Raw genomic sequence first — 14,879 nt, 5'->3', positions numbered from 1 at the left:
TACAAATAGCCCTTCTTTTCCTTTTGTTTCGTTTGTTCTGAGCAGCTGGCATCTTTCAGCGAACTGTCGGTATTATATTTAAGACATAGTACATCATTAAAATAAAGCTCGGGGCTAATAATTATGTCTTGTTCAGGTATTTTATGACTAAAGATTCTGACTTTCCCCCAAGGTTTCCAACTCACTCTTTTCCAAATTGCTTCTCTAAGGGCATTTGTTATATTGTGGACGTGTCCTCCACAATTAAACAGCAGTTTAATCCTCCCTCTCTAGATTTTTTTTTTTTTTTTGAGGTTGTGTCCCAGAACCTAAGCTACTTCCTCTTTCAAGATGGTATTTGTGGAGTCCTCCTTGACTGTGCCAGTGTGGCTGCACATAGAGGGTAATCAAAATGGAGAGCTCAGCTCCCACAGCCTTCGTGTAGCTCACACTCCACAACTGTCTATCAGCAGAACTCCTACCCCTCTGTGCTCTGCCTCTATCTCAACCTTTGTTCAACAATTATTAACACACTCAAAGTACCAAATTTCACTATTAGGTAAGGAAAGAGCACAGGACCTGTATTACAAAAGCTTTGTTAAGGGGGATCAAATATATGGTGATGGAAGGAGAACTGACTCTGGGTGGTGAACACACAATGGGATTTATAGATGATGTAATACAGAATTGTACACCTGAAATTATGTAATTTCATTAACAATTGTCACCCCGATAAATAAATTAAAAAAAAAAAAGAAGAAAAGCTTTGTGTTTTGTTTTTATTTTTAACTCTCTTTGTTGTTGTCATACTGGCTGCAACTCCTGGCAACACTGTGAACGTGTGATGCCCACAACATCCTGTCCTCAACGGCCCTGCTCGGCTCCTGCAGACTCAGGCCTACGGCTTCTGTCATGGAGTCAGTCCATTTCCTGGTTGGTTGGTCATTGTCTTTCCCTGCTGCCTTCTATTTTCCCCAGCATTACTGTCTTTTCCAAAGAACCCTCCTTCTCATGCTGGGCCCCAAGTAGGACAGCTTCAGTTTTGTCACTTTTGCCTCCAGCTTTATTTTATCTATACAATCAGGATTCATACCAGTACTCACCATTCAGAATTACCGTGCATATCAAGTGAGATCAAGTATGTAAAATCACCTTGTGACTCATAAAGAAGTTAGTACTTTAGAATTGGCAAAAAAAAAAAAAAAGGCATTTGCATGAAGATTGCCTCTTCAGGAGCTGGTGAATCCTGGTACTTTGTGGTAGCGGGGAACAGCTCTTTGCTAGTTTACATTTAAAGTGAAAAACCCTCTTGGACCATTTCCTCCCATGCGCTGGTATGTAATATGGCTGTGCCACGTGGCAGAGCAAGCAGAACAAGGTGAGGCAGCTCCTTTACACAAGGCTGCAGGAGCACTCGATTTATTTTAAGGGTCACCCCCCCCCCCCGCCAGGTTGTTCTTTCTACATCCCTGAAAGAAACCTCTAACCAGTCTTTCTACACACATTTATTGAAAGCAGGGTCTATGTAAGTATTCTTCCACAAATTAACAATTTACTTGTTAAACTCCTTAGCTTTCCTACTGTATGGAATTCACAAGAAGCATTTTGACCCAAATATTCTAACTGTTGCCATGTAACTGAGATTCTCTTCGATTGTTTCTACTCAGCTCAATCTAGCTGCATATGCGTTTTCAGTAACAAATAGCTGAACTACTTTGACTTCACAGTTTTTAACCAGAAATAAATTCCTTGATATAGATATCCAAATCTCAGAACCACATACACAATTGTTTCTTTCTAATATAGGGGACATATTTGATATATTTTTGTATAATTTAGAACAATGTAGGAATTTTGACCCTTTCACCCTAGATCATTCAGTAATTCTTTTTTTTTTAATTAAAGTTTATTGAGGTGACAAGTGTTAGCAAAGTTACACAGATTTCAGGTGTACAATTCTGTAATTCTTTTATTGATTATTTTCAGCTTTTCAGGGCAGGAGCTTTCTTATGGGCTGAGGATTCACAGCTGAACAAAAACTGAGTTGACCCAGCCATCCTAGAACTTTAAATCTAGTAGAATTCTCAGTCTCTTCTGCTCAAGAGACATACCTCTCTACTACCCTGACTTGCTTGTTGTTCAGCTTTATCCAGGTCCGACAAGCTTAGGTAAGTTCAACTAGCCATAAACTAAGTGTTATGGAATATATTAATGCAAATAGAGTAGACCAAAAAACCCATTTATTCATGCAAGTTCCCCGTGGCAGTTTGATTCTGTTCAAATTGACAAAATAAGCAAAATTCTAGACTTTCACAGGCATTTTGACTTCTGTCATTCTCAAACTTGATTAGTTTACTAAAGTAGCAAAAATTGTTAGATTTGCATAAATCCTATTGTTTAACATTTATTAAGCACGAACAATGTGGCATGTTCTTAACATGGATTATTTTTCTTAAAACTCAACATTACTAACATGATGAGAGATTAGAATTATCTCAATTTTACAGATGATAAATGTAATGGGAACTAAACCAAGAATTTCTCACCAGGGATAGCCCTTGACACACTAGTGAAATAAATGAAATGTTTCTTCACTCTTTAATACTTAACTTGACATTTATTGAGAACCTACTATATGTAAATTATACTGCTCAATTCTGGAGAAGGGAGTCAAACTGGGTAAGATACATTTTTATCCTCAAAGGAATTTATAAGTGAACAGAGCATACAGACATGTACAGAAATAATATAAGGCATGAAATTAAGTTGGCAGAGGCATTCTGCAGTGGGAAGAGTCCTGGGTACGGACCAACAATGGAGGGTCCACATGGGAACACAGCTGTTATGGTGGAGTAGGTACTTGGGTGCTATTAATTCTCTTCCCAGTAACAAGGTTAGTGATGGAATAGAGCACCGCTCAGAATCTTGGACAAGAGAATAGAGCGAGTGAGAAAGGCCCATCTTGAATCTCTCCCAGCAAGATGGCTAATGGAAGAACATTCTTCCTCTGCAGATCTCTGGGTTGGCCTTCAGTCCCCTTCCCCACATCTCTCCTCGACCTCAGGTCCCACCTACTTAGACCAACTATTCTGAGCTTCTCTTTACCACTGCCCACCCATAGGAATGGGCTCTTTCCTGTGGAACCTAAGGAGCCTTCCATTTTACCACTTGTCAGTCCACTCAGGCTGCTCTAACTGAATACCATAGAGTGGGTGTCTTAGAAACAACACAAATTTATTTCTCACGATCCTGGTGGCTGGGCAGTCAAAGGTGCGCCAGATTTGGTGTCTCGTGAGACCTACTTCCGGGTTCACAGACTACCGTCTTCTGTCTGTATCCTCACCTGGTGGGAGGGATGAGCTCTCTGACATCTCTTTCATGAGGGTACTAATCCCATTCATAAGAGCTGCACTTCCTGACCTAAGCACCTTCTAAAGCCCCACTTCCAAATACCATCACATTAGGGATTAAGGTTCAACATATGAATTTGGGGAGGACACAGTCAGTCTCTTTTTTCTTTTTAATGGTCTCTTTCTTACTGTAAAAGTGACATGTGCTTATTATAAAAATCAAACCATTCAAAAAACCAGGAAGGAAAAAAGACTGTTTTTTCCCATCCTCTATCTGCCCAAAGCTAACCTGTCGGTCCCTGGGCACCTGTCTCTCACAGCTTTTCTTCATATATGCAAGGATGCCCACACTCCGCACATACCCTTATACAAATACACACCATGTGCACACATGCCCCTCACATACCACATTTGCCTCAGACACTGGGCTGGAGAACTAGAGTCAGGGAATTCCCAGAGGCAGAGAGCAAGGATTGTCATGAGGGACTCAGTGACTGACACCTAAGTCCTGAGCAAGGAGACAGCTCTACAAATGTGAATCTTCTGCCCAAGGGCAGGATCCCACTCAGAGAAAAGCGTTTGCAATACAGGCACCAACACAGGGCCAGAAGATGGGTCCTCTGTTGAGATCTTCTCAGTGGACATAGCGTTATAGGGACGTAGGAGGCATCTCATGCCCAGGGCCTTCCTTAATGGGCTTCACTCTCAGAAATGGCATTGCTGGGAGCCATGGGGGCAGGGTGGTCATAGATGGCTTCCCAGAAATAGGAACAGTACTGAAGCAAGTCAGAGCAGGAGATGAGCACAATGCTGGACACATTTGTGAGGAAAACTACAGAACAAGAGACACTCCCCGAGGACTCAGGATTGTGAGAAAGAAAATTGCCATTCGTTGTAGATCTCTCAGAAGGCACCGGGAAACGTTTTGAAAAAAAAATTACTGCTTTGTAGCTGTTATCCTGACTCCCAGGATTCTGATGTAAGAAATGTGGGGCACACAAACCATACCAGTAAAGTACTCCTGACCAGGTAGATAAGACCTGGAATCTGAGCTCCCCGAGACCCTGACATCAGCGGGCTGGCTGCAGGAAAGATGCCTGCCCACTGCTCCCTGCAGCTGACACCCAATAGCATAAAGAGACAACCCGCCCCGAAGAGTCAAAAACAAGGGCTGAAATCAAACAGTCTGGGGGATACAGACGGTTTCGTGAGGAAAGTCATGAGATATTTTATAACAGAATACAGCCACTCAAATAAACCAACCTCACTGCAAAATCCTCACTGGCAGAGTTCTGCTGTGTGGGCTGCACAAGTTTTCAAATAAATCCATGCAAAGAAATATGTATATATATTTTTTCTCTGTCTTGCTTTGTAAAACAGCAACAACAAAGGGTAGGAATGCAAACTGTCCTGAAGACTGGCTCATTATCAAGAGTGACCCCAGCTATGCGAGATTTTGATTTACTAGGGAAAATGCGTTCAATTAAGAGACAATGGGAGAGGCCAGCACTTTTCAGGATACAGAATCACAAAACCAGGCCTCATCCCTGCTCCACCAAAGTGACTTTGCCAGGAAATAAAACATAATTTGCTGAAACATGTTTGTAAATGTTTACATGTTGTAATCTGATTGTTTCAAAATTATATGCATTACCTATTATTGCTTCTGGCAGATTTTTTCTTTTAGGTCTATAAAACAATAGCTTGCTTCCTTTTTCTAATAATTCAGTTCAAGGTATTTATTTTTATGTTTGCTAGAGAGGTTCAGAAATGCAATTTTGCATCTAAATTGAAAAAAGAAAACTGACTTGCATTTTGAAAATAATCTTAGAATGAACCAGAAGTTCAGATGGGGCACATCTGAACAGAGGGGAAAACAATGCATCTAGCTAGAGAAATGCTTCATGAACATCGCTGGCATGTCCTTCTGTCTTCTGTTCTTTGATGTCCTCAAGAGTGTCAGACTCACCTTGGTATGAATTGACCTCATGGAACCTCTTCTGTTATGAACTACCCTTGGGTTTCAAATAAATGCTGTTTTTGGAGACGTTTACTGCTTTTCTGGCCATCATCCCAGAAGTATTGATCAGCTCGGTGCCATTGCCCTATTCTGCCTCAGAATGGCGCCAGAGTGATCTTCTATAATAAAACCCAAATTCCATCACTGCCCGCACTGCTTAAACCCCTGTGGTTGTTCCCTATCACCTCCCAGGAAAAGTGCTCAATGTCCTTAGAAGGGCTGAAAGGGTCTTCATATCTAGGCGCTGCCGAGCTTCCATTTTCCAATGAGCAAACTGGGAGCCAGTCTGGTAAAAGAACTTGCTCAGGGTCATCACCGATGCGGGGTCCATCGCAGAAAAGACCTCTGTCACGAGAAACTGGACGGAGCTTAGTGATCTGAATTTCCTCTTCCAGAACTTCTGCGTTCTCGCCAATGACAACTGAAAGTTATTTTCAGTTTTATTCAGAAAAACAGGAGTCACACACTATTTGTAGCATAGAAGTTATTTGAAAACTTCAGAGTTGAAACCACGTCAGTATGACGATGCTCAGAAAGCCATTCCAATCCGTTTGAAAATCAATGACGCTACTTTCTTTATTTCACTTCCTTCATCTGATAAACATTAATATTGCATTTGTTTGCTTAATCCCAACAGAGCTAGTTTCTTTTCATTGTTTTCTGTGAGGCCACATTTCCTAGGTCATCATTATCATGCTGACTCTAGTATGTCACTATTTTTAAAGGGCCCACCCTCCTGGAGAGAACCAGGTAATGCTTTTGCCTTTGGAAGTCATCAGACCTTCAGCAGAAAAAGAACTCTGCGGGGGCTTTTCTCCTTACTGCCTCCTTCTCCCCTTATTCTAGGGGTTTCCTCTCTAAACTCTGGCTGCTGGCTCTCCAGACTTTGCTCAATAAAACAAGGGGTCCAGGGCCAGCCATGCAATAACATTGGATAAACTGGCCCCTTTGCCTCTATAGCTATGCCCTTGTCTTGCAAGTAGCTGTTGCTCCACTGGCAATTGACGCTGTTGTGTGACCTGGTGTTCCTTCATGTGGCCAGGACCTGGAAACCTACCACAAATGACTCAGCCCCAGCACAGGGGCCGTTTGGCTTTGCACTTACCCTAGACAGAGTGCCCTGAATGTGAGCTGAGACATCTTCTTGGCAATGTGAATCCAATATTCTTCCAAGCTTGGCTCCCCAGTAGGGGGCTACTGGCTCCCATTTTCACCTTTTCACAGATACACGAGGTCAGACAATTAAGTTCTCAAACTTTCCACTGTGAGCTTACACGCTTATATAATTTTGACGTTTAGTCACAAGAATTTTATTTTGAAATAATTTTAATAGAACTATTTGGTAACACCATCAAAATAATAAAACCAATGTATCATTCAATAAAACATATTTCAAACTATCGAATAATTTTAATTATGTTAGCACCCCTTTCAGGCTCAAAAGTATCCCCATTTGCACATTACATTACATGATTGCTCTACTCGATGATCTATGATGAAAAGAGCAGAAGCCCAAATCCATATTAAGAGCAGGGTCCATCTTTTCCCCTATGTCACAGGGTCACTGCATAGTGAACGGATAGTCCTAATGGCATCCCTCTTCAACACACACTCCGCCACAGCAAATAAACTGCATGGTGCACAGGTAGAAGGTAGTAATTTCTCAGCTGCTTTTGGGTCCCCCCGAGTGTGGATGGGGCCCAGGATGGCCCAAATACCTCCAAGTAGTTGGAGCTGCCTGAGATCTAAGGTGAGACCAATACATACATGGAAAGCTTTCAGGTCCTGGTCAAGCAAGAGAGACCAGATCACACAAAAGGCAGCCTGATGGCCAGTGATGCAGCAGCCACTTGCAGAACAAGGGACACTGCCACAGGACAGAGCAGCTAAGGGATAGGCCTAGGCCCTGCAGGAAGCTCTGAGGGCTCCGCACCCCATGTCAGAGCACGGTCTGCGTTCCCAGGACCGACACACACCATCGTGTAAAGAAGGAAGAGGGAGCAAGCATAACCAAATGGGCTATTTAAATAGTATCAAAGTGGGATTTAAATGGGATTAGACCTCTCCTGTTTTCTCCTCTACCTTCTGGACCAGATTACTTATTTTTCCTGGCACATCTGAGTGCAATGCATGTAAATTTGCAATTTTTTTGAAAAGTGGCCTCTTTCAAATATATAGAACTTCTGAGGCTTCTTCCTCTTCCGAAGGAGATTAATCAGGTAGCTCTTCTGGGTAGTAGTGGGTTTGGATCAGAGAATTTCTCCCAGTCATCTCTCAGGGAAGTTACTTTTCTTGTTGTATGGATAGTAAGGGGGTGGAGGAGAGAGGGAAGGGACTCCCACGAGATTAAATATGGGAGAAAGTATTAAAAGGAGAGGTATGTTTCCTTCGTGTTAGTGCTGTTGAATATTAACAAAGTCTTTCTTTTTAACTATAATATGTTACAAATGTGAAACTCGGCATTGAGAAAACAATACGAAATGTTTCCAAACATTGAACAATAAGAGTTTTCAGGTACAGAGTCTTAGGCTGAGATAATTTCCAGGACGTCTCCATATGCTGTGTTGATTTCTCATTGGAACACAAAAGATACCTTGCACTCCAGAGTCTTTGGGAGTTTAGAAATTTCAGATCCTTCCTATTCCTGTCTCAAGTGTAAAATTATCCTGCCCTATGCCTGATCTCTCCCTCGCGCTTGTGCTTAGACGACACTACTGGGAAATGGGAGGGACACGTGGTAATCTGTTTGGGGAATAAGGGGAATGTGTTGGAAAAACAGAGAACATATTCCCTGGGAAACTATTTGAGCTCCACTAAGCAGAAAAATGTACAAACTCACTCCTAATTCACTCTGAAGTAGTGCATTTCAATTCCCTTGTAAAATACAGAAACACAAACTCTGAATGTGTGTCCCAACAAGAGCTCTTTTTAGGTTGCTTGGGCCAAAGGGAGTAAAATTTCGCCAACTACTGTGCACTACAAAACACAATTCTTGCCTGCCGATCTTTTTTTCCCAAAAGAAAAAGTATTGTGTTTTATCCACAAAACTACTATGAGAATTTAAAACAAAACAAATAACTTTTTGCCAACTTACCCTTTCATTCCGTGTCACTGAATCCATCTCCATCTTCACCATGATCTAAGCTATAAATCTCCACATTGTCTTCAGTTCCTACCTCTCCTGAAACCCACTCGCTATTTTCCCTGACAGTCTCTTCTTCTGTTCCCATGGCCAAGTCTGAGTGTGGATCTCATTTGGATCTCACCGAGCTATCTGGCTTTCTTGAGTCAGACACCTATTTATTCCTTAGCGTCTCCCCAGGACAACCTTCTCTCGCTCATCCTTTCTGTAAACCGGCCCTGGAGCAATCTTCCGCAGACACAGCTCAGTTGTGTTTCTCCTCAGATCCAAATCTTGACATCTTCCTGGGCCTGCACAAGACATGCCATGGAGGCATTTAGTGTCCTCCATGACATTTAGTGTCCCCTCATTCCCTATGCTATGTGCTTCTTGCCCTACACCTGTAAGAACACTTTCTGCTATAGTGACATCAGATTATCAGCAGTTATTCAGACACCATCTTACTTCCTAGTGTCTGCACTGCATGTTTCTTTGTCCCACATCTCTTCAGCAACAAACAGAGACTGCTTAACCTCTTATCCTTATCCATATGGCAAAACTGAGCTCTGAGAAATTTTCATGATCCTTTCCTGATTTTCCTGATGGAAAGTAATGCTCACCTTTCCCATGCCTTCATACTTTCGGTACCTCCCCATCACTTTCCATACTGTATTGCAGATTATTGGTCTCACTTGTCTTTCCATTACATTGTAAACTGTTTGACTGCAGGGACTGTGTCCCAGTAATGTTTATGGGACAGAATTTATTAGGCCATGTGTTGGTCAAGACCAATTTCACCATCATTATCAAGTAAATAAGTAAAATGAACTATTGTTTATCAGCAAGGTAATGTCTGCTTCAGAGATGGACAAACTACATCTTTTTTTAAACAGGTACCATATCTTTATTGAAGTTATTGGTATATGTATAACTGATGATATGTTTAAATATCCTAACTTTTAAAATCATGTATCTTGCATTAATGCTAAAGATTTAAAGATTAAATCAGAATCACCAGAAGTTGACATCTTCTATTATAGGAAATTGTAGAAAGAAGCTGTAGTGTAGTGTTCTAGCAAGACAAGGTACTTAAAGTCAAAAGATTTAACTTCAGATCTTGCCTCCTCCCCTCAATGAGTTGCCTGGTCTTAGGCAAGTCCCCAAATGTCTTTGACCCTCAGTTTTCTAGTCTGCAAAATAGGAGGGAAATGCTTCCCTACCTCTTAGAAGTGTAGTGAGTCAGATGTGACAGTATTTTGTGCAATGAAACTTCTTAATTTACAAAGACTATGTATTAGCATTATCTTGAATAAAGGCTTACCCAAAGAACATACTGCAAATAGCAGTTTTCATGCTCTAGCTAAAGCTAAGAAGTGGAATATTGCTATGTTTTCAGAGGCTGCCTAGTAACACTTGCACAGATGGTGGTGCTGTGTAAATGGCTTGCATTCATTGTTATTCCACACTGGCTGGTAACTCTTATATTACAACATGGGAATGTGTGCAGGCCAAGGGCATTTCATATTACAATTAGCAGATATAAATTGATTGATCTGCTTCTCCCAGCCTTTCCAAAGTCACATCGGCTAGCCCAAGAATACCTAACACATGACTTAATTCTACCTCTACAAATCTAGTCTGCTGCCTCAAAGTACAGGAAGATATATAAGCTTCTTAACTCACTTCGGAATTCTACAAATCTTACCGTAATCACCCCGCCATATTGGAAGAAGGAAATTAAGAGTCGGTAATAGTAGTGCATACCCCTAAAAAATAACTTGGTTTGGGCAGTTTGGGTAACGTAGAGCTATTGTGGGTTGACAGGCTTCCAGGCAGTTTAACCCTTTGGGTGCCAAATATTTCAAATACTTTTTAATAGTTTAAATGGTTGCCCAACTTCCCTACCTTAACAAACAGAGTCCATGTGGCTTCTTGCTGGTCATCCAATCCGGCATGCTTTCTCCTAAAGCCTCCCCACCTTTGTATGTGCCAGGTGATCTGGAATAAAATGGCCCATCTTTTCCAGCTGCTGAAACCCCATTCTTTTTGATCACTTCAGTTCTTCTGTGAAATCACTTCTGGTACTCTCAGGAAAAGTAATTTACTCCCTCTACTGTGTTTCAAGTAATTTTTTCTTAACTATACTTAGTACCTATCTTGCAATGGTATCTTTTTTTTTTATGCATTTGTCTCCAAATTTCTTGATGGAAGGGTTTAAGGATCTTATTCTTATCTCTTTGTACACAATAGTGTCAAAGGTGAGCACATTGTTTCTCATATCCAGTGTATATAGTAAATATTTAGAAATTTTTATTCAATGAATGAATGTGCTATCACTAACGAAAATCAACTGTTACACATAAGTGATGTCACTGAGACTTACGCCCCTCTTGCTTCTACACTGGGTTTACACAGAATGGTAAGCATTTCTGCTCAATGTTGTTTTTTTATTTTTCCTTCTCTCCTGGGAATAAATATCTTTGTTTTCCATGTGATTTAGGCTGTCTCTGTGGGTATAACCATTATCCCTGTTCTTTTTAATGTCCACCATTTCTATTCTCTGCTACTTCCTTGCTGCTCCCCATTTTATCTCATATGTTTCTTGTCTTCTCTCTCTATTCTTATGGATTCTTTTAAAAATTTTGGGATTAATGCATTTATTTGTTTGCATACCTATCATGTACCAATGGAAATACATCTTTCTGTTGGCGGGATTCTGGGATAACAAATCATCATCAAAATATCCTAGAAGTTTCCCTTTCTTTTCTATTCCCACTGCATTTACCTTGCTATTACTCACACCTGAGTTATTATTGAAACAGCCTCCTAACACCTCAGGCTACATCCAGGTACTCCCTGTTCTAATGAGAACTACATATCACTACTAGGGTGTTCTTCCTAAAACAGTGGTTTCACTTTATTAACGTTATGTACAAGAGCTTTTACTTCCCCCCTTTGACTACATCCTGGTATTCAAGATTCTCACAATCTGGCCGTAGCCTGTGTTTCTCATTTTATTCCCCATTTCTCCACCCAAAACATTTAGTGGGTAACTGTGGTAACTGGCTCCAAAGACATTCGTCCCTATACCCACACTGATATTCATAGCCTTGTGTGCCTTTATCTGTGTGTCTCTGGGCTGGCCCTGTGACTTGCTTCTTACCAGTGGACTGTGGCAGAAGTCAATCTGCAGGACTTTGGAAGCTGGGTCCTAACTAAGAAGCTTTGTACTAACTTAGGCCTTCATACTCAGGATGTCTGCTGTTTCCCCTGAACCATTCTGATTCTATATTGGCCCAAACCACAGCCTTCTCTCCTAATTCTCATGAACTCTGCAAGCAAAAAAGGTCCTTTTCATCTTGTCTTTTCAAATGCCATGCCAGAACTCAAGGAAAGTGCAACCCAAGCCACCATCTGATTTCCTGGACAGTAATAATTGTTTGGTACATGGATCACACCTAGAAAGTCGCTTTAGTTCTCCAAGCCTCCAGTTGCTCATATAGTTGTATTAAAACATTGTGAGCTCCCTTTCAGATTGTTGAGCCATAAAATTAATGCTCTCAAACTGATCTTCTCCAATTTCATATCTTAACGAGCTGAATTTCCATTCTCCGCTTCAGACGTCTCCTTCTCATCAAAATGGAGTAATAGAAACAGATTTACCCTCCTGTCTGAAACAACCAAAACATGGACAACCAAAAAAATATATGAAACAAAGGTTTTCAAGACACTGAACATCAGGCAAGTAAGGACAGTAATCCTTGAGAAATAGAAAACAAATGAGGCAGGTCCTGCGATTGCCCCAGCTTGCTGCCTCGAGGCAGGAAGGATTCAGGCATAGCCCTGTGAAAAACTTGAAATGAACAAATGGAGAATTCAGGGAGAACAAGGCGTCTAAAGGTAGAAGGACAATGTAAAAGAGAGGGGAGAGCAGCAAAGGGAAGAGCATTCAGAGATTGGCAGAGGGTCCTTAACAGTCAGCAGATACTGATCATCATATGCATATGAGGAAACTAAAATAAAGTCATATTTCTACATTATGCCATACACAAATATCAATTCCAGGTAAATTAAATGAAATACATTCAAGAAGCAAAACTTTAAAACTTTTAGAAGAAAATCAAGAACATCTCTATCACATCAAGGTACAGAATTTTTCTTAGGAGACAAAAAGAACCACTGGCCATAAAGGAAAAAACGAATAAATTTGTATACACGGAAATTAAACCCCTGGACAACAAAAGACAATATACAAAAAGTGACACCAACACAAGCCAGACATAGAGAGAAGATATTTACAATCCACAAAACCAACAGGAAATTTTTGTTCAGAATATACAACAAAATCATACATATCTATTTTTAAAAGGACAACAACCCAGTAACAACAAAATGGGTAAATAATATTTTAAAAGGCAACTTATTTAGAAAAGGAACAACAAATGGGATGTATGTATTTTATATATGTTCATATATATTTATTATATGTTGATTATATAAAAGATATTTGAATATATGTATACACACATACATATTCAAATTTACCAGGAGAATAAAACCACAATAAAAGACCATTTCACACCCCCCTCATGGATATGAACCCATTCATTCATTCATCATAGATTTACTTGAGCACTACTAGGTGCAAAGTTCTGTTAGGCACATAGAAACATTTAAAAGTTGAATAAGTAGGAATTACAGTTTCATTTACTTTCTCTACTAGAACGAGAACTCAAAGAGGGCAGGCACTGCTTCTTCTTCTTTATTTTTTTCTTCAACCTAGAATGCCTGGCATTAAGTAGAAAACTATTTCATGGCAGAAAGATGATGCCACTCCTACTTCGAGGATCTCACAATGGGGCAGGTAGATTAAGGAAGCATCAAATCCTAGTACATCACAGGGATATCTGGGAGTGTCACAGAGGAGCTAGATTTTGAAGGATGTGTAGTTCTCTAGCACTTTGGCCAGACTCTATAAAGACTCAAGATTTGAAATGGCCTTTAAAAAAAGTTTTCCAGTATAGCTTCTTTTTTTTCAAGTCAACCAGAACATTTACCATAGTATAAACACACACACACACACACACACACACACACGTCTCAAATAACTAATTCCCTAAAAGTAAATAACTTCAGCTCCAAATGCCAGAATAAGGAAAGGGAAGAAAGAGAAGAAGAGAAAGAAGAAATGAAGCCATCTACATCCATACAGCTTACCATGATGTTAATGTGGCTTTACTATTGGCTATTTTCATTAACATAACTTTGATATTCCACTGTGTTCATTGACATTACTACTTCAGGAAACTTGCCTAAGAAGAAAAAAGTTGCAAATAACTTTATTGTTAGTTCCAGGAACTTCCTGAACATCCTACTGAAGTGAACAACCAAGTGTTCAGCTCTTCAAGCCAATGACTGTTTACGCTCCAAGACCCTTCAAAACTCTCCACTCCACCAACCTGAAACTATTACATGACGACCTGTACCTAATCCCAGTGAGCATCCCCATCTCACATAGCTCTACCTCCCAACTACTCCAACTTCCACTGCTCCATAAATTTGAAAGACCTGCCTGACACCAGACTTCCATTCATGATTGGACTCTGAAGAAGTCGTGTCCTCCTGGACTGCCATATAAATCAATTCAACTTTGTCTTATCAACAGGCTGTTTTGGTGATATTTTTGGAGAGCCAGTATTCTATACCCCTCCTCCTCTTCTTCCCCCTTCTTATCGTCGTCATCAGTAAAATGAACTGAGCCCTACCTGCATGCCAAGCCCTTGCTGATACTTTAGATCCCTGACAATCACAGATCTTACATAGAGTATTGTTAAACAAGTAAGTAATTAAATTATAGGAGGTATATTCAAATGAAATTTCAAAATACCATCCAAAGAGGAAGCTTATATTTTCCACTGTCCTTCTTTATAAAAATTATGGGAGCCAAATATGTTCAAGTCTACAAAATATTCTGAAGCAGAATTCTTGGTTAGCACTACGGGAAGCCATTGGTGATTACAATGGGACTCGTTTTCATGGCTCAGCTCAGTTGAATTCTATTAAAAGAATTCTACCAAGGGCGAGAAATGCGCCTCTTCATTGAATGGCAAAGGAAGGTGATCTTCACATAGAAAATATTAGCTGATGAAATAAAGGAGGTGGTAGAAACCTAAACAAAATAAAGATAGGGAGTCTATAAGGAGGAGAAATGTCGGTGTTTTGCCTTTCACCTCCAAATAAAGAATAATAGACATTCCCTTGGCAAACTGAGAGGAAGAAATGGGGTGACTGAGCTCCGCAACTAAAACAACATCAACTATATATTGTAATTTCACTTTAGCAACACCACACTTTTGACTTTGTGGCACCACCAGTAAAAATTCATTTTCAAGCAGCACATCTGAACAAC

This window comes from Rhinolophus hipposideros, assembly GCF_964194185.1.
Source record: "Rhinolophus hipposideros genome assembly, chromosome: 4".
In the NCBI taxonomy this organism is placed as follows: domain Eukaryota; kingdom Metazoa; phylum Chordata; class Mammalia; order Chiroptera; family Rhinolophidae; genus Rhinolophus; species Rhinolophus hipposideros.
The sequence above is the reverse complement of the archived record's forward strand: the minus strand, read 5'-3'. Positions refer to the sequence as shown.